This window comes from Myxocyprinus asiaticus, chromosome 17 (genome assembly GCF_019703515.2).
Source record: "Myxocyprinus asiaticus isolate MX2 ecotype Aquarium Trade chromosome 17, UBuf_Myxa_2, whole genome shotgun sequence".
NCBI classification, from domain to species: domain Eukaryota; kingdom Metazoa; phylum Chordata; class Actinopteri; order Cypriniformes; family Catostomidae; genus Myxocyprinus; species Myxocyprinus asiaticus.
Window position 1 is genome coordinate 13,643,876 of NC_059360.1, and position 20,185 is coordinate 13,664,060.

General features: G+C 43.5%; 1 pseudogene; it reads left to right on the top strand.

Annotated features, from left to right (window-relative positions):
- The first annotated feature begins 323 nt into the window (after positions 1 to 323).
- Positions 324 to 1,594, top strand: LOC127454716 (uncharacterized; annotated as a pseudogene).
- The last annotated feature ends 18,591 nt before the right edge of the window (positions 1,595 to 20,185 follow it).

Sequence of the window (20,185 nt, forward strand, 5' to 3'; positions counted from 1 at the left end):
TTTCCAACTACAGACTCCTTCACACCTGCTCCTTCTGCGGCGGTGCCCATGCAAGGAACTCTTGCCCCCACAACCCAACCGCTCTACCAGACTGACTACTTAAGTATCTCGGCACACCAGTTACGGTAAAAGCCCTAGCAACTGCCTTACTAGATCACTCCGACAGAGTTCGTCAACTTCCTTATCAATGGGTTCAAAAACGGTTTCCATCCAGGTATAGAAATAAATCCTGACACTTTTTGTATCCCCATAACCTCCAGTCCGCCCTCTCTGAACCAGACACCGTTGACACACTAATAGCCAAAGAAGTACAGCAAGGTTTCATGATAGGCCCGTTCAAAGAGCCTTCATTTTCTCCATTCCACGTTAGCCCCATTGGCATTGCCACTAGGAAGTATTCCAGAAAAAAGAGATTAATCATCGACCTCTCATCCCCCCATGGCACTAAAGTTCCTAGCATCAATAGCATCATTCCAGCCCCCGACTTCTCTATGCAATACGCAACCATCGACCAAGCCATCACTCTCATCCACAAGGCAGGCCATGGAGCATGGCTCTCCAAAGCAGACATCACCAAAGCTTTCAAAGTCATGCCCATTCGCCCAGAATTCTGCAGTTTCTTTGGAATATTCTGGAAAGGAGCTTATTATTTCGTAGTGCACCTCACCTTTGGCTGTAGAAGCAGCCCCAAGATCTTCGACTCCCTCTCGGAGGCCTTATGCTGGATTCTAATCAATAACTACAAGCTTCCCTACGTCCTCCACCTTCTCGACGACTTCCTCATCATCACACCTCCAGCCGGCTTTCCACCCTCTTTTCCGAGCTAGCTGTTCCCCTCTCAAAAGAGAAAACCTTAGGGCCATGCACTTCTATCAAGTTTATAGGTATCACCTTAGACTCTGTCTCCTTCCAAGCATCTCTGCCTCCCACACAAATACATTGCATATTCTGCTCTTATCAAATTATCTTCTAGCAGTCAGGTGCACAAAGCAACAACTGTTATCCCTCCTCGGTTACCTTAACTATGCCATCAGAATAATTTCCCAAGGAAAATCTTTCCTTTCCAACCTCCTCTTCAAGGAATGGCATATCCTTCTTTTATAATGACTACATCACACAACCCAAAGATATTCAGCTGTACACAGATGTAGCGCCTTTCACCGGCTTCGTGGGATACTACAGCGGCCGTTGGTTTACTTCCGAATGGCCGCCTGAGTTCAGCCGCTTCGTCCAACAATCAGACGTTCTCTCATCCGCACTCTACGAAATGTATCCTGTCATCATAGCAGCTATCCTTTGGGGTCATGAATGGTCCAGACACTCCATACTCATTCACTCAGATAACTCAGCAGTAGCTGAAATCACAAATAAAGGCCGATCTCGTTCCCCAGCCATCATGCCATTCGTTCGCAGACTAACACTAATATCCGCCCAACACCAGTTTCTCATTCAAGCAGCTCACATTCCTGGCTACCACAATACCATAGCTGACTCTTTGTCTCGTTTTTCCTTCCAGAAGTTCAGAACTTTCGCTCCAGAATCAGACATCCACCCCATGCCAGTTCCACCATTTTCAACCTCCATCTTCAACTAAATCCACAGTTGGAAGATCTTTCAAATGCTTCACAAGAAGCTATCCTTGACAGCCTCGCCCAGAGTACCCTCTCCACTTACCTGACCGGTTGGAACTGTTTCAAGGCATACCACTCCTTCTACCGACTCCCTTTTCCTCTAACAAACATTTGGTCCATTTGCAACTTCATCACTCATGCCCATTCTAATCAAAAAATCTGTGCATCCTCCATTCAGACCTACCTATCCAGAATCAACTTTATCCACAAACTCGCTACCGGCAACCAATGCCACTCCATTTCTCATTCTCACATGTCAATGCTCATTAAAGGTCTACAGAAACACGATCCAGTCCCATCACTAAATGCTTGTCATTAACTTCCGACCTTCTTAGCCAATGCACATTACGTTCAGGCTACTTGAGTCCTTCGGTCGACAAAACACTAGAGTCTATGTTCCTTCTTGCATTCTTCGGCTTCCTGAGGTGCTCAGAATGTGCCCCATCTACAGTATTTTTCTTTCAACCCTGCCATTCATCCCAGCCTCTCAGACATCACAGCTCATACTGCAGATTCGCTCATATACACACTGAAGAAAAGTAAAACCAACCAACTTGGAGAGTCATTTCCCATCTACATTTTTCGCCTCAACTCTGTAGGGCTTTACTGGTTGTTTAGATCGGTGTTACTATCAGAAATAATTAATAATTATTTCATTAGTTATTAATTAATATTTAAATTAATTAATTGAATCTAACTCATTAAAACCTCATATGGGGCCCCAGTAAATGTAGTGTGCTATGTTTAGGAGCAGGTTTGGTTATTAGCAATAATTAATAATTATCAAAGGTAATTATTAATTATTAAAATCAATAGAATATTGATGAGAATCAATGTTATCTTTTTTAATCCTTTAAATCAACAGTTATCAAAGATAATCATTAATTGTTAACATCGATGAAACATTAATTAAAATTAACACAAGCTTATTGATCATTCAAATTCACAATCATCAAAGATAATTATCAATTATCAAAAATCAACAGAATATTAATAAGGATTAACATTGACGGGGCACCACCCTGGAATCAGGGACTAATAACCAGATAGTATAACAGTCTCAATATTAGACTGTTTTCTTAGGAAAATAGACATCCGCAGAATATCGATTTTCGGGAGAAAAACAATGAATGAAGGCTTGACATCCCGTCAGCATGACACATGCATATGCAAAACAAACCAAAACACTTCTCTTTGTAATATAAACAAAGTTTATTTATGCAGTAATATCAATTAATAATTAATACAATGCAGTCAATAAACTTCCGACTTACAACTACAAACTAAACAGTGATATGATTAGATGTGGAAATCAAAATAATCCTATAACACATGAGGGTGTGTGTGTGTGAGAGCGTGTGTGTGTGTATGTGTAAGGAGGGACACGCACAAAATGGCGGACGGGAGAGAAACCAGTCAATGGCGTCTACCAGTTACCACATGTATCCGCTTGTACCATAGCTTAGGGACAAAGCTGAGCTTTAGCATGAAGCTATCAACGAGCCAAAAATGTGTGCCAGAATGTTTGTGAGGGGTCGCGTGTGTGTGTGTGTGGTTAGTACGAGAGAGAGAGAGAGAGAATAAAGTGACGGCCCTAAAGCCGATTTTGCGATCGTGGGAGAGAAAGCAGCTGTTAGTTTATCACTCAGAGACGCGGTGGATGGCTAGTTCTTTGACTCTTTAATGGATAAACTCAGTTTGCCGGTCTCACCCGCGATGGCGAAAATGCACAACAGTCCAATTTGGTTGGACCACAATACAGCAAATCAAATTCGTGATAATTAATACCCTGAGTATTAATAATGAGCGGACATGGCAGTCCGTAAACTGTACAAGCAAAAACCTTGAAACACAAGAATAACACACTATAATATTCTATCTCTGCCCAGACGTAAACCTCTTACTTGAATCACATGAGGATGCAGAATGTGTGTTCATCCATCCTTTAATACCGACCCGGTTCCTTGAGGCTCGGGTGATGACGGGAGGCCGTTTCCTCGCTCTGTTGGTGGGCGTACGGCTGACTGTTTCTCGGCGGGCTGGCGGAGAAATCAGAAATGTCGACTTGATTGAAGATGGAAGAGAAATCTTTCATCTCTTCACTTCTGCAGGCAAACGGATGAAGATGCGGATTGCTCAGCAGTATCCTTCGGATCCGTTAGAGTGTTCGGTTGAACACAGAGTAATCTCAACTCGTCCAGTGAGATGGAGATTGTATGACCACAGTTTGAAGTCGGATGTTACTTCCTTGTGCCACGAGGTTGCACCTGAGAGCAGCGATAAGCTACGTCTATACTTGGCAAACAAAGTTGCTGGAAGCAGATCCTGGAAGCATTTCAGAGGTATTTCTACTCCTGATGATGTCATGGTTTGAGGAACGTTCTGTTGTGTGCCTCATCCAATAGAAGTTGAGAGTTCGATCCTTTAGTGAGTAAGGCTTCATGGGATTTGTAGTCTATTTTGGACTCCCTTTGTTTGATTTTGGCATGATTTTTATCAGTATAATTTATGACCTGGTATGTGGGGGCCTGAGTTAGGTTTTTACGACTGTGTTAGGCCTGCCTTTGTCTTCTATCTGAATACATGAGGCCCAACAACTCCTTCCTCAGTCCATACAAGCCACTTTCGGAATACATCCTTTCCAGATATGCCAACCACTCATCACCTCAAGAACCATTCTTTCACGCAGAGAACAAAAAAAAAAAAAATGGCTAGAAGATTCTGGTTTAACAAACACTTTCAAAATATTCTCAGCACCTTGACATATCTCCCGAACACTACTCCATCCATTCCTTCCGGATCGGAGCAGCCACCACGGCCGCCGGCACAGGTGTCTGAGACGAAACGAGTCCTAGGTCGCTGGTTGTTGTCTGCCTACCCAAACTGATCAGACGGACAGTGAAGCGACCAATACAGGGCTGTACATTGTGACAGTTCTGCTCATTTAGTTTAATCTCTAGCGCTTGGAAAATCTGCAAGTGATGCCTAATAAGAGCATTGCAATAAAGAATATGCACAGTAAGTCTTATGCATTACAATTGGTACAATTAGTTTTATGCCTACTTTGCTATCATGAAATCTTAAGTGCTCAAACTTTAGCTCATGGCCATGAACGCATTTGCAGGGTCAAGGTAATGTTCCCTCTGCAATATGCGCTGGTCGCACAGCCGCGCTCAAAATCTGAGAACCACTATTTTATGTACCACATGCAAAAAAGATAGCAATGATCAAATAAAACTCTTGAAATTGTTCCTTTTGACTTCCGGTTGGTGTGAAATAGAGTAGAGACATTGACGTTGTCTAGATTGTTTGAGTGCAAATGTGCACAGTCCTATTAGATTTGAATATGATTAATAGACACCTTACTATAGGCCTTTAGTGCAGTCCGCATATCATCACATCCGGCTCTGAATAGTAGCATAACCAGACATCCGCACAAAGATCTGTTTATGGACGATTGCCAGTTTTTTAGAGTAGCCACAGTATGGGACAGGAGACATCGAAAGATTATGTATCATGAAAAAATATAGCACAATCATCCTTGAAAAAGAAAGAATATATGCAGAGAATGACAGAGATAGAAAAATCAATATGTAAACTTGAAAAGAAATTAACAGCTTAATTTAGAAATAAAGACTATCAAGACATATATACACCTAAGTTCCAGCTGCATGAGATTTATAATAAAAAGGCAGAGTATGCATTGTTCCAGCTGAAAACAAACATTTATGAGGGATGGGAGAAGGCCGGGAACTTTCTTGCATGACAATTAAAGCAAAAAGAGTCGATTGGCATTATCCTGGTTGGTGGACCCGCTGCCACGGGCACGAGTGTGGAGTCTAGTCCGGTCTGTTGGAGCTGTGGGGAACCCGGGCATTTCTGGGACCAATGCCCGGTGATGGAGGTGGGGACATTGGTTCGGGTCCAAGACGCGCCGCAGGCCACCCCTGATCGAGCTGGGATGTACCGCATACCTGTGAGTATTAAGGGGAGTACATACCAGGCCTTGGTGGATTCGGATTGCAGCCAAACCTCCATCCATCAATGCCTGGTTCAAGACGAGGCTTTGGGTGCTAGTCACAAGGTGAAGGTATGATGTGTGCTTTGGGATATCCATGATTATCCTGTAGTGACTGCGATGATTCAATTTTGGGGACAAAAGCATAGCGTCAAGGCTGCGGTTAGTTCCCGCCTCACCCATCCGCTAATTTTAGGCACAAATTGGCCAGCGTTTTTCTACTTTATTAAGGGAAATTTGTGCAGATGGGTCCTGTAACAGAGTGTCTCAGTGTGGGATTTGTGATGGACTGGCTGGGGAGGCAGAGCCGGGGCCATCTACATCAGCTCCATATCAGGATGATGTAAGGGAGGGGGAGGTCTCGGCTTCACCAGCCCTTAGAGGATTCCCCGCTGGGGATTTCCCTCTGGAGCAGATGTGAGATGAGACTCTTAGGCACGCCTTCGACCAAGTGAGAGTGATTGATAGTCAATGCCTTCAGCCAAACATAGCACTCACATATCCATACTTATCAATTATAAATGACTGATTGTATCGAGTGATGCAGGACACTCAGACAAAAGAATATACAACCCAGTTGTTGATACCAAAGAGTCGTCGGGAAATGTTATTCCAGACGGTTCTTTATAATCCGATGGCGGGTCACTTAGGGCCGTCTAATGGCCAGTTTCTATTGGCCGGGCATTCACGGGGTTGTTCCCAGATGGTGTGTGGCGTGCTGTGAATGTCAGCTGGTGAATCTGCCGGCCACCTCAAGAGTGCCTTTGCGCCCACTTCCTTTGATCGAAATAATTGGTATGGCCCTCATCGGGCCATTAGAGTGGATGGCACGCAGGCACTGCTTGTGTTGGTTCTGGTGGACTATGCAACACGAAATCTGGAAGCAGTGTGTAACGGGGTAAAAGAAAAAGGAGGAGGCGAGAACCGGCTTGACAATATAAATAATGTTTAATGATAAACAAAAACGCACAAACATAAACACATACAGGGCAGCTGCCTGTAGTTCTCTCTCTCTCCCGAACCTCCACCTCCGGCAGCCTTTATCCCTCTCATTGGCTTGATTAGCCTGATTAGGGGCCGGGCGTGCGTCATCACGTCCCGGCCCTGCCCTCCTCCTTGACACACTCCTCCCTCCTTTCCTTCAGGCTGGGGAGCCCCCGGCATAATGTACATCCCCCCCCTTTTCTGGGGGGGAGGGGCGTGCCCTTCCGGGCAAAAAACTCCTCCTCCCCTGGCAGCGGCTCTACCACTCCAGGTGGTCGGCAGTGAGACCCTCCACCCCTTGCGGACGGCAGCCATTCTTCCGACCCTGCCACCTTTTGGTGGCTGGTAGGGAACTCCTCCTCCCCTGGCAGCGGCCCCACCGCTCCAGGCGGCCGGCAGTGAGCCCCTCCTCCCCTCGCGGATGGCGGCCGTTACTCCGCGTCCAGGTGGCCGGTAGCAAATCCTCCATCCCCTGGTGGATGGCCGCAGCTGCTCCTTTGGGGTGGATGGTAGTGGTGAGGAAGCCCCAGACCCCTTTCAATGGTTGGACAGGCTTTTATGCAGGTGAAAGCTGCGCTTTGTGGCAGGCCATTGTTACATGCTCCTGATTTTTCTCTCCCTTTTGTTGTACAGACCGATGCGTCAGATAGGGGGTTGGGAGCCGTGTTGTCCCAGGTGGTCGAGGGGGAGGAACGCTTGGTGATGTACATCGTTGAGAAGGAGAGTCTGGACATCAAGTGGGCGGTCCTCACCCTTCAGAACTACCTACTGGGATGGGCTTTCACCCTCTGTTCAGACAACACCCCACTCCAGTGGCTCCATTGCATGAAGGATACCAAAGCACGATCACTCGTTGGTATCTGTCTCTTCAGCCTTTCAAATTTGAAGTGGTGCACAGGCCGGGGGAGCAGATGGCTGTTGCGGACTTCCTCTCCAGAACTGGTGGGGGAGTACTGGGCAGGCCGGAAGGCTCCCTGGCCTGAGTTGGGCAGTGGGGATATGTGGTGGTGGGGCATGGTTGAGCACCGACTTGTGAATGGAGAGTGAGATCAGGAGACGGTAAGGATCATCACCTGGCAATGATTGTCTCTAACAGATGTTTGTCATTGGAATGAGAGTGGAGACTGGTTTTAAGAGTGAGCCAGACACCAGTGTGTGTGTGAAAAGCAAACAGTTCTGCTGAAAAGCAAACATTGAGTGTGTGTTAAATACTGAAACAAATCAAAATAAAATTACCTTTTGAGTTGGAATTAGACATCTTCCGCCTCCTCCCTGCACCCCATCACAAATTTTGTTACACAAGTACAAAGAGGAATTCATCCACCTGGTTACATAAACCTGTTCAAATTGCTGTATGCTGCTTTTGTAGGAAGTCCTAAAAGCAAAGCTATAAAATTTAGTCTAAATTAGAGCTTTCAGAATTAACGCATTAAACGACTCGAGTCCTGATTACCCCCGCCCCCGGGTTTAAGTTGTTTAGATAATGAACTTAGAGAAACAGTGTAGATGGGGTGGAGGTGGGATGTCAGGAGAGTTGTTACAGGAAACAGGTAAGCAGCAGCTTATATACTCCTGCTCACGGGCTGTGATTTGTCAGATAAAAATTAACATGTTCCTCCTGAACCTCTGTTAATTAACTCCATTTCAGTAGTTCGTATGATAATGTAATCTTGTGTTGAAGAAGTAAACGTATTTGGCTTGCTGTCCGTATACTGGAGGGCTCAGAGCTCGAGACTCGACTCGAGTCCTGATTAGCCCCAAAAAGGCATTAAGATGAAAGATCGGTACCATGACTATGGCAGGGAGTATTTAGGACAGCGAGCCAGCAACAATTCTATTTGTGAAATTGGCTTGGCGGATACTTCTGAATTGTTCTTCCCCCCAAAATCTGTATAGAGGGAGTGCTTTATGCATGTGTTTGAAGGTGCATTCTTGTACGATGGCTGGTCAAGAGGGCTACACTATGATTCGAATGGGAGACCACCACTCATCGTAGAAGTGGACGGGCTCACGGCATGCGAACAGGGAATGTGAAAATGAGAGTTGGCTCATGCTGCGTTCGAAAGGGAGGGCTCACACTGTGATTCGAATGGGAGACTGCTCTATAGAGAGAGAGAGAGAGCTCACAGCATTCGAACGGTAAGCCCAGCATGCATTAGAACGGGGAAGGTGAGAATGAGAGTTGGCTTGCGCTGCGTTCGAAAGGGAGGGCTCACACTGCGATTTGAATGAGAGGCTGCTCTGTAAAGAGAGAGAGCTCACCGCATTTGAACAGGTAAGCCCAGAAAGCAATCGAACGGGGAATGTGAAAATGAGAGTTGGCTCATGCTGCGTTTGAAAGGGAGGGTTCACACTGCGATTCAAATGGGAGACTGCTCTATAGAAAGAGAAAGCACACGACATTCGAACAGGGAAGCCCAGCATGCATTCGAACGGGGAAGGTGAGAATGACAGTTGGCTCATGCTGCGTTCAAAAGGGAGGGCTCACACTGCGATTTGAATGGGAGACTGCTCTATAGAGAGAAAGAGAGAGAGAGAGCTCACGGCATTTGAATGGGTAAGCCCAGCAAGCAATCGAACGGGAAAAGTGAGAACGAGAGTTGGTCGTGCTATGTTCGAAAGGGAGAGCTCACACTGCAATTTGAACAGGAGACTGATCTATAGAGAGAGAGAGCTCACTGCATTCGAATGGGTAAGCCCAGCAAGCAATCAAACGGGGAAAATGAGAACGAGAGTTGGCTTGCACTGCGATCGAAAGGGAGGGCTCACACTGCGATTCGAACAGGAGACTGCTCTGTAGAGAGAGAGAGCTCACGGCATTCGAACTGGTAAGCCCAGCAAGCAATCGAACGGGGAAAGTAAGAAAGAGAGTTGGTCATGCTACGTTCGAAAGGGAGGGCTCACACTGCGATTCGAACGGGAGACTGCTCTATAGAGAGAGAGAGCACACGGCATTTGAACTGGTAAGCCCAGCATGCAATCTAACGGGGAAAATGAGAACGAGAGTTGGCTCGCGCTGCGTTCAAAAGGGAGGGCTCACACTGCGATTCGAATGCGAGACTGCTCTATAGAGAGAGAGAGAGAGAGCTCATGGCATTTGAAAGGGTAAGCCCAGAAAGCAATCGAACGGGGAAAGTGAGAACGAGAGTTGGTCATGCTGCGTTCGAAAGGGAGGGCTCACACTGCGATTCGAACAGGAGACTGCTCTATAGAGAGAGAGGGCTTCCGGAATTTGAAAGGGTTAGCCTAGCAAGCAATCAAACAGGGAAGGTGAGAATGAGAGTTGGCTTGTGCTGCGTTTGAAAGGGAGGGCTCACACTGCAATTCAAATGGGAGATTGCTCTATAGAGAGAGAGAGCTTACGGCATTTGAACGGGTAAGCTCAGCAAGCAATCGATCGGGGCTTGCTTGAAGAGGTAGCCTCACTCAATAGACTACCCATAGACAGGGATATATGGTGCTTTGAGAAGAACAGGAAGAGGTGGTGACCGCTATCTCCTGTAATGCTAGCTGCAGCTGCTGAGAAGCGAAGACAAAGTGCTTCGGCAGAAGCATGGTAAAATGCTGCTGCAGCTGTAGAGTAAGTGGGCCTCCTGCAGGAGCAGAGTTTAGAGTACAGATGCCGCAGTGGATTGAGTATTTGGGGGCATGGTAAAGGTGCTCCTGTGGGAGTACTGCAGTGCCTGTGGAGAAAATATTAATAACCATGTAAACACATTTGGCATGGGTGGGGCACTGTTGTTGTGGTATCAAGTAGGGCACAAAATACTTCATTAGATTTATCAACACCTGTAAGGGAAGCAAAGGTTCATTTGTACTTACCTGTAGGGGTAGCAAATGGTTAGTTAGGAATACGTCAATTTATTACCTTTATATATGTCTGTAAGGGAAGCAAAAGGTTAGTTATGGAAAACATGTCAATTATGTTTATATGCAGCTTTGAGGGATGCAAAAGTTTAGTTAAGAATACAACTTTATTATGCTTGTCGTGGCAGGACACTGTTGCTGCAGTATCGAGTAGGGCACAAATGACTTTATTAGATTTATCAACACCTGTAAGGGAAGCAAAGGTTAGTTTGTACTTAGCCTAGTTGTCTCTAATCTAATTCAAGAGGCTCTGTCAAGCTGTGAGTGCAAGAGGCCTGTTTGAGAGAATCTTGCATAAACTCTAAAAAATACTTTTCCTTTTTTCTAGAGCCTCGTGCTCTCGATATGTCTTTCGAGGGATATCGGGCTACCACCGTGTGAAATTTAGGGGCCGTGGGACCTTTCTAGAAAAGTCCCACCTGCAATTTATTCCATTAAGATTTGCTAAGTGGTTGGTGGACGGTGCTCAGAAAGGTCCAAATGCCCCAAAAATGACATATGCATCATGTTAGGGTTCTCTTAGGCCGTGTCCAGAGTTTTGTGACCCTTTGACCTTTTTTACACTTAATTGGCCCAATTAGGGATATCGTCCACAGACCCTTTATGAAAATTGCATTGGTTTAATGGGCGAGTGGGACGTCTGGAAAAAAGGGGTCAAAAGGTCACAGGAACTTGAAACTCCAGATCCTAGAGCCTCAGGGGCTCCTGAATCAGGCCCCGAAATTCGGGGGCTCTAGAACATTCCTGAGCATAAATTCCAACCCTAAACCTAGCTGACTCTGAACATTCAAGAGGCTCTATCTGGGCATAAGTTGAAGAGGCCTGTGTGAGAGATTCCTGCATAAATTCCCAATCAATCTTTGCCCTCATTCTAGAAACTCATCCTCTTAATATGGCGTTTGAGGGCCCTTGGGCTACCACCATGTGAAATTTGGGGTCTGCAGGACCTCTAGAAAAGTCCCACCTACAATTTATTCCATTCATTTTTGGTAAGTGGTTGGTGGACGGTGCTCAGAAAGCTCCAAACGCCCCGAAATTGACATATGCATCTCGTTAGGGTGCTCTTAGGCCATGTCCAGAGTTTCATGACCCTTTGACCTTTTTTTACACTTAATTGGCCCAATTAGGTATGTCGTCCACAGACCCTTTATGAAGAATGCATTAGTTTAATGGGCAAGTGGGACGTCTAGAAAGGAGGGGTCAAAAGGTCACAGGCTCTTGAAATTCAAGATCCTCAACCATCAGGGGCCCCCAAATCAGGTTGTAGAATTTGGAGGTCATAGGTGCTTGCTAACTATTAAAGTCTCTGATGAATGTACTGCTGCACATGGGCCTACAGGGCAGGCTGTCTCATTGATTCCATTGATTTCAAAATGACTCCAATTTGAAATCTATAGCTTCTCATGAGGCCATTAGACAGTGTGCAAAGTTTAAAGTCTGAATGAATTCATTAAGTGCTTAATTATCTGACTTGTGCACCTAAAATGACAGTTATTTTTCCAGAAGATTTGTCTTGATTTTTTTTAAGTATTTCCCAGTCTGTGAGAGACACAGATTTTTAATACATGGTTTATGAGGGCCCGAAGAAGAAGTATTCAAAGACCCTAGGTCTTAGCATCAAATTTAAGGTTATTTTCACCAGGTCACACAGGAAGTGCCCACGTGCAATCTATTTCAAGGCCGCCAAATAGGTGGTCCGTGGACAGTCTTTTTTTTTGTTAGTTTTTTTTTTTTTGCTAATTATATATTTTTCTTTTGTTGTAAGTTGTAAGTTACATAAATGCATTTATAAAAGTGCCCTGAGTGTTATACATGATGTTTAATTGAAAATATTACATGCAAATGGCAAGAAAAGCCATAAACATGATTGTACACAGACCACCTCTTTGCTGCACTATAAATTTATTGTACCACATACAATTTATTTTAATGGTGGCAAATACATGGTTTGTGGACAGTAATTTGTAAGATAATTACACTTTTTAAGAGTTGTAAGTTACATACATGCATTTATAGGAGTGTCCTGAGTGCCATACATTATGTTTGATTGATAATATTTAATTTTAATGCTAATAAATTCATATATATATATATATATATATATATATATATATATATATATATATATATATATATATATATATATAAAGTGTATAAAGTGTGGCAATTTTTCAAAGTCCAAAAGTAAGGTCCCATCTGCAGTTTATTTAATGGCTTACAACTACATGGTTCATGGACAATCATTTGAATGCAAATTATACATTAATATGAGTTGTAAGTTGCATAAGTGGGTTCCATTGAGTTGTTGAGTGCTATACAGGGTGTTTGATTGATAATATTACATGCAAATAGCAAGAAAAGCCATAAAAATTACAGTCTACGAACCATGTATTTGCCACCATTAAAATAAATGGTTCATGGACAGTAATTTTTAAGCTAATTATACATTTTAAAGAGTTGTAAGTTATATACATGAATTTATAGGAGTGTCCTGAGTGTACACATGAATTTTTATTGATAATATGTAACATAAATTATAATAAAGTCATATAAATAAAAAGTGTGGCACTTTTTGAATGGCATAGATTTTACATGGGATCTCAATTACTCCAGACTGGGACAACTTAGACACTTCAAACCTGTACTCCTGTGCACACTTCTTTCTATGTTCTGAATTTCGAGAGGATCAGAGAAATTCGAAACTTTCATCAGAAAATTTGTTTTGCAAAAAATGTTTGACTTTCTCCAATCCTCTTGAAATTCACACCATAGATAGAGGAGACTGGGATGAGCACAGTAGTACAGGTTTCAGCTTTGAAAGTCTTCCCAGAGCTGAGATATGCAGATCCCACATACAGTTTACCCCATTGAAAATTTTAGGTGGTTTGTGTACAGTTGAAGTTTGAGGTTTTGAAGGGTGTATGTTGTTCAGGGGGTGTCGTACAGTCATCTAAATATGATATTCAGTGAATTCCTCTATCTATCACATTAAAAACAGATGTCCACCAAGTGACTATTTCAGGCAATGAAAATAAATTGCACGTGGGCACCTCCTGTCTTTTTGCTTAGTCTTGTAGGAAGTGCACATGTCCAACTTATTTTAATGGACGCAAATACATGGCTTGTGGACATTTTTTAAGCATATTATTCACATTTATGAGTTACAAATTGCATAGATATGTTACATTTTGTATCTACCTCATCCACAACTGCACTTTACCTACATCTATTTTTTTATAATATATTACTATTTGCACTTCTGGATGGATGCATACTGCATTTTATTGGCTTTGTACTTGTACTGTGCACAATGACACCCCGGTGCTATTGCACCCACTTACAAGTCATAAATACTTTAATATGGTCAAAGTGGACAAATTATTTGTCCTTGGACAGCCCCACCACCTCCCGGGCACACACTGAGTGCCCTCAGACCAACAGTGAGGAATTTGTTCAATTTAGTGGGTAAATGGACAAATAGTTGTTTTGTGGTCAGCCCCATCCCCTACTGGACACACTCCAGGGGTCTGTGGTCCCCCAGGGACAAAGTCCTGTAATATAGTGGGTACATGGACAAATAGTTTGTTCATGGTCAGTCCCGGATACGCCTTTGCGGTCGGCCAAAGGCTCGCTTCTGTGGGCTCTCCCCCAAAATAGCTGGTAAGGGGCCGTTTAGTGGCTCCATGGGACATGGGGGCAGTCCTTAGCCCCCCAAGGAGGAAGTGATGCAATATAGTGGGTATTTGGATGTATATAGGGTTTTCGTGGTCAGCCCCCACCTTCCCCAAAAAAGGCCCACCTGTGGTTTATTTGAATGGAGAGGAGGCCATTGCAATTAGCTTGCAGTGGGATGTGGTGGCGCCACCCAGCATTTGGCTGCAGAACTGCAAGAAAAACGGTCAGTTTTTGACCACTTGTAGGGTGGCCACCGTGGGGCGCAGCCGCTCGGGGACACCTGTGGCTTGCACTGCTTTCCAGGTGGAAAGTTTAGATAAGAGAGCATAGAAATAGTCATAGAGAGCTGTTTCACATTTGTATAGAGCCGGAGCAGCCAGTTTGCGGAAGCAACTTCACGCTATAAACTGCTTCAGAGAATGGAGCATAGAAAGAAAGACAGGGTAAAAAAATATAACACTTAATGTGGTAGCCGTCAATGCTGCTAAAAACAAAAGAGCTGCTGTGGCAGCTTTTGTTGAAAAACGAGATTGTTTGGATGGAAGAGCTGTTCTGGTGGAGCTGAATGCTTTGCAGCGAAGTTGTATCCGATGATCCGACTGCCTGGGTCTGTTCATGGGAAATGGGCGGGGCCGAATGCCGGAAAGACTCTTGTGTCAGGAGAGCTGTCATAGGAAGCAGGTAAGCAGCGGCTTATATACTCCTGCTCGCAGGCTGTGATTTGTCAGATTAAAATTAACATGCTCCTCCCAAACCTCTGTTAATTAACTCCATTTAACACTTGTGTTAAGGACGGAACCTTTGTAATGTGTCCGCCCGGTGTCATTACATTGATGCACACTTCATAGACACAGTGCCAGAGCCCTTCTACCAAGATCAGCCTGCAAGCTTAGCTGGCATAAAATAGCATAACGCGGCAGTCCCATAGATATTCTGTGGTAATACTCTCCTATGAGAGTGCACAGCAGAATGATAAGCTCCACTGACACCGTCTTCACTTGTATTGGTTGTCTCTCCCAAAAGTTTTCTCATTTTCATAGAGTGAAATCAAATAACACAGTGTGATTTTATTGGAATCACCATCTCTTTAATGACATGCACTGTATAAATAGGGTGGCTAGACATCCCGTTTTTCCAAGGACAGTCTCGTATTCAATCACTTTTTATAGTGGCCCGACTTATTCTGAAAAAATCATGTTTTGTCTGGTATTTCCCTTCTCCTAAAATTTCTTTATTGCCTATGCGGTTGTAGGAGGTTGTTATCTAAGTAAATAAAATAGTCTCTGACAGCGCTTCCCTGTCCGTGATAAAATAATGGAGAAAGGAGCTCTTAGCGCTATTTAATTTACAAAACATGCCCAGGTGGGACATGTAAGATGCATTTTAATTACCACAAAAGCAAGTCAAATCTTAACTATCACCAAAATGCAGAAAGAGACGTTTTTGTCTGGAAGTGATTTTCATGGTGTTTTCAAAGCTCAGGCATTGACACTCTGATGCGATTCATGAACGCAGCTTCACGATTGCTGTAACAAAGTGGATAGCCACAGTCTACCGCCATATTATTATTGTGGAGGATGAGAGTTTAAGACATTTATTGCCCATTGCAATGACATCCAAAGAAAAGCACCACATGATTTTATATCTGTTTTATATCTGATTTACCTTACTTTATTTACATTCTGTGAGTTCGTTGACACTACCTTCTAATTAATTTGGCTAGGCCAATTAAATCCAGTGACAATTTCTAGTGACAGTTACATCTTGCATCTTAATGCTAGACCTTATTCACAGTCGCGCCATCTTTGATTTTTGACATGATTTAAAACGAGTCTGTGAGGGACAGAATCACCATCTCTTTAATGACATGCACTGTATATATAGGGTGGCTAGACGTCCCGTTTTTCCAAGGACAGTCTCGTATTCAAGCACTTTTTATAGTGTCCTGACTTATTCTGTAAAAATCGTGTTTTGTCTGGTATTTACCTTCTCCTAAAATTTCTATATTTCCTATGCGGCTTTCTCAGTCATGTGAGTATTCTAATCAAAGGTAGCCAAGGATACAGCTTGTAAAACAAATAAAATGACACAGTGTTATTTGAAGTACATGACTGGATTTAACAATCCAATCACAATCCCCTGTCAATAGACGTCCAGTTAGTGAACTGATTAAAGAGTCAGTTTGAAAGAGCACACGTATGTCAAGGAAGCGTGCATGTACATTTAATGAGGATCTTCAAAAGAGTTTACATTTAAAAAGGAGTCACAGACAGAGCCTAGTAAAGTGAGGGTATGGCCCATGGAGGCCGTACCGACATCGCGCAGCATGTTCATACAAAAAAGCATGTGGATGCTGCTAAAAGTAAGTGTGCCACACTAAGTGTTAACAATTTTTGTGAAGCAAAGCTCCAAATCTGACAAGGTGCACGGAAGTGAAGGATTTTACCGCAACAACCGCTCCACTGATGATGCCATTGCATCTACAATACACACTGCTCTCTCCCACCTGGAAAAAAAGAACACTTATGTGAGAATGTTGTTTGTAGACTACAACTCAACATTCAACACCATAGTGCCCTCCAAGCTTGATGAGAAACTCCGGGTTCTGGGCTTAAACAGCTCACTGTGCAGCTGGATCCTGGACTTCCTGTGAAGCAGACGCCAGGTGGTTAGAATGGGCAGCAACATCTCCTCATCACTGACCCTCAACACTGGAGCCCTGCAGGGCTGTGTTCTCAGCCCACTCCTGTATTCCCTGTACACACATGACTGTGTGGCAACACACAGCTCCAATGCCATCATTAAGTTTGCTGATGATACGACAGTGGTAGGTCTGACCACTGACAATGATGAAACAGCCTACAGAGAGGAGGTGCACACTCTGACACACTGGTGTCAGGAGCACAACCTCTCCCTCAACATCAGTAAGACAAAGGAGCTTGTGGTGGACTTCAGGAGAAGAGATAGAGAACACAGTCCCATCACCATCAATGGAGCACTAGTGGAGAGAGTCATCAGCTTCAAGTTCCTGGGTGTCCACATCACTGAGGAACTCACATGGTCCATCCACACTGAAGCCGTTGTGAAGAAGGCTCATCAGAACCTCTTCTTCCTGAGACGGCTGAGGAAGTTTGGAATGAACCACCACATCCTCACACGGTTCTACACCTGCACTGTAGAGAGCATCCTGACTGGCTGCATCTCCGCCTGGTATGGCAATAGCACCGCCCACAACCGCAAAGGACTGCAAAGGGTGGTGCAAACTGCCAGACACATCATCGGAGGTGAGCCTCCCTCCCTCCGGGACATATATACCAGGCGGTGTGTGAAAAAAGCTCGGAGGATCATCAGAGACTCCAGCCACCCGGGCCATGGGCTGTTCTCACTGCTACCATCAGGCAGGCGGTATCGCAGCATCAGGACCCGCACCAGCCGACTTCATGATAGCTTCTTCCCCCAAGCAATCAGACTTTTGAACTCTTGATCTCCCACGATCAAAATACATCAGCACTGCACTTTATTACAGTTACTCTTATATCTCACACCGGACTGTCATAAATTATATTATCATTATATTATATTCTCTCTTAACAACGCACTGGCAACTTACTATCAACCGACAGCCTGAATGTCAATACAGTACAATACAACCTACTGTATATTCTATATATACTATATATACTTTTTTATTGTATAATGTGTATTCTATATTGTGTGTATTGTATTCTGTACATTGTATGTTATTATTTGTATATTGTGTTATGTGTAATAATGTGTATATTAGATTTTTAATTGTGCTGTAAATCTGATGTTTATTGTAAATTGGTATATGTCCCATCACTGTCACGACTACTATGTTGCTCGGAACTGCACCCAAGAATTTCACACACTGTTGCACTTGTGTATATGGTTGTGTGACAATAAAAGTTATTTGATGATTTGAGTTTGATTTTTTGCTTATCATTCTGTTGTGCATGACCATAGCTTTGCACATTCATGACCTGAGAAAAGTCTTGCAGGTCAGGCTGGAGGAATCATTCATACCCTCTGACATTAAAAAGCCGTTGTATGCCCTGGTTGAAGCTAGTGATATGTGAGTGGATGATTTATTTTGTGCAGTGAGAAACTTTTATTCAGCATCGGTGGATTACCTCCAAAATTGGAGCCGCTCATTGGAGAACACAGAAAAACTTGAGTGGGCCCTACTGAGAGAGATATCCCAGAGTGGAAAGTCATTCAGAGCAGTCTCGAACGCTTCTACTCCTGAATCCCCGCTCTCAGTTTGATTGATGAAACCACACTCTTTGATGAGTGGGCTTGCATGAAAAACATTGTCACTCGTCGCATCACTGAGTGGAACATGAACAACACGGCCATGTCTGAGAGATGGACAGATGTTTTTCGTGAGCTGGAGAGCAAGACCATCAACTTCAGAGTCTTAGCCAAGGTCGTGGAGTTTGTTTTATGCCTGCCTGGGACATCTGCATCTGTGGAGCATGTGTTCTCATTAATGAATGCAGCATGGACACCAGATAAATCTCAACTCAGTGTAACAGTCATGAAGGCAATGCTTTTCATACATCTTAATTTTGGACTCAACTGCTCTGCATTTTATGATAAACTCTTGAAAGACAAGCACACACTGAGAAAAATTACTGCCAGCAAAAAGTACAAGGTGACAACAGTTACAGATGCGGATACACCCTTTACTTGCATTGATCTGCACCTAAGTAAGGATACGTCAATTTCATTTTTGCTGGGAGGGGGCTGTCCCATTTTCCACAAGCAGGAATCTGGTCACTCTGTGTATAAAGCTATCAAAAAGCTCCTTGATCACATTTAATTTTCCACAACTCATGTTATCTGGAGTTTTTTATCTACTGAAATTTTTTACAGTAGATAATTTCTTGATCCAAAAACACTTTAAACAACTGTACAACCCACTGAAGAATCTAGACGTCTATCCCTCATTGCCTCATTTTCATTCCCATCAAATAACAAAGATGGCGCTGCTGTGAATAAGGTCTGTGGTGTGCAGTGACATTCGAGAATTGTGTGCTTCTGACTTTGTGGCAACATTTTGGGGTGCAGGTGCACAAAGGGAGGTCCATAAAGACATGATTTACTAAGTCTGATGTGGAAGAAACTGACTGAACTGCCCTATACAAGTGCAGACCTGAACCCCATTGAACACCTTTGGAAATTAGACTAATTGGAGCACAGACTGAGAACCAGTCCCCATCACTCAACATAGGTGTCAGATCTGTTTTAGAATGGGGAAAAAATCCCTGCCACAATGTATACCAATATTTAGTGGAAAGCCTTCCCAGTAGGGTGGAAGCTATAAGGGCAGATCAACTCCCTGTTTATGCCAGCGGTTTTGAAATTAAATGCTCAACAAGCACATCAGGATGTGATGTTTGGGTGTCCACAAACTTTTGGAGTGTCCTAGTGTTCTTAAGATTTTCTATATTCAAAATTAAGGCAAAACACATGAAAAAAAATCAGAATAACGTACACTGACATTCTGAAGATTTCTAACATAAATTTCTTGCTACAACAAATGGCTAAAACAAGTGGCTTTATTTAAATTCAACATTATATATTCTCAAGCTCACAATGCTCTCTTTACTCCATATCCAGACATTAGATGGACAATTTGATAACTGATTCATGAAAATTTCACATTCACATAGCTCATATCACTAATTCTCCACCAGAGATCACCGTCACCATAGTACATTCCAACTGCCACCTGAAATCACATTTGTGGTATCTTTATGAAAGAATGATGTGGAACTATCATAATATATGACCATATTGAGATAATATGTCACTAACAGCATCTTCCTTAAAACGATAGTTCACCCAAAAATGAAAATTTTCTCATCATATACTTACCCTCATGCCATCCCAGATGTGTATAACTTTTTTCTTCTGCTGAACACAAACGAAGATTTTTAGAAGAATACCTCACAATGCAAGTGAATGGTAACCAGACCTTTGAAGC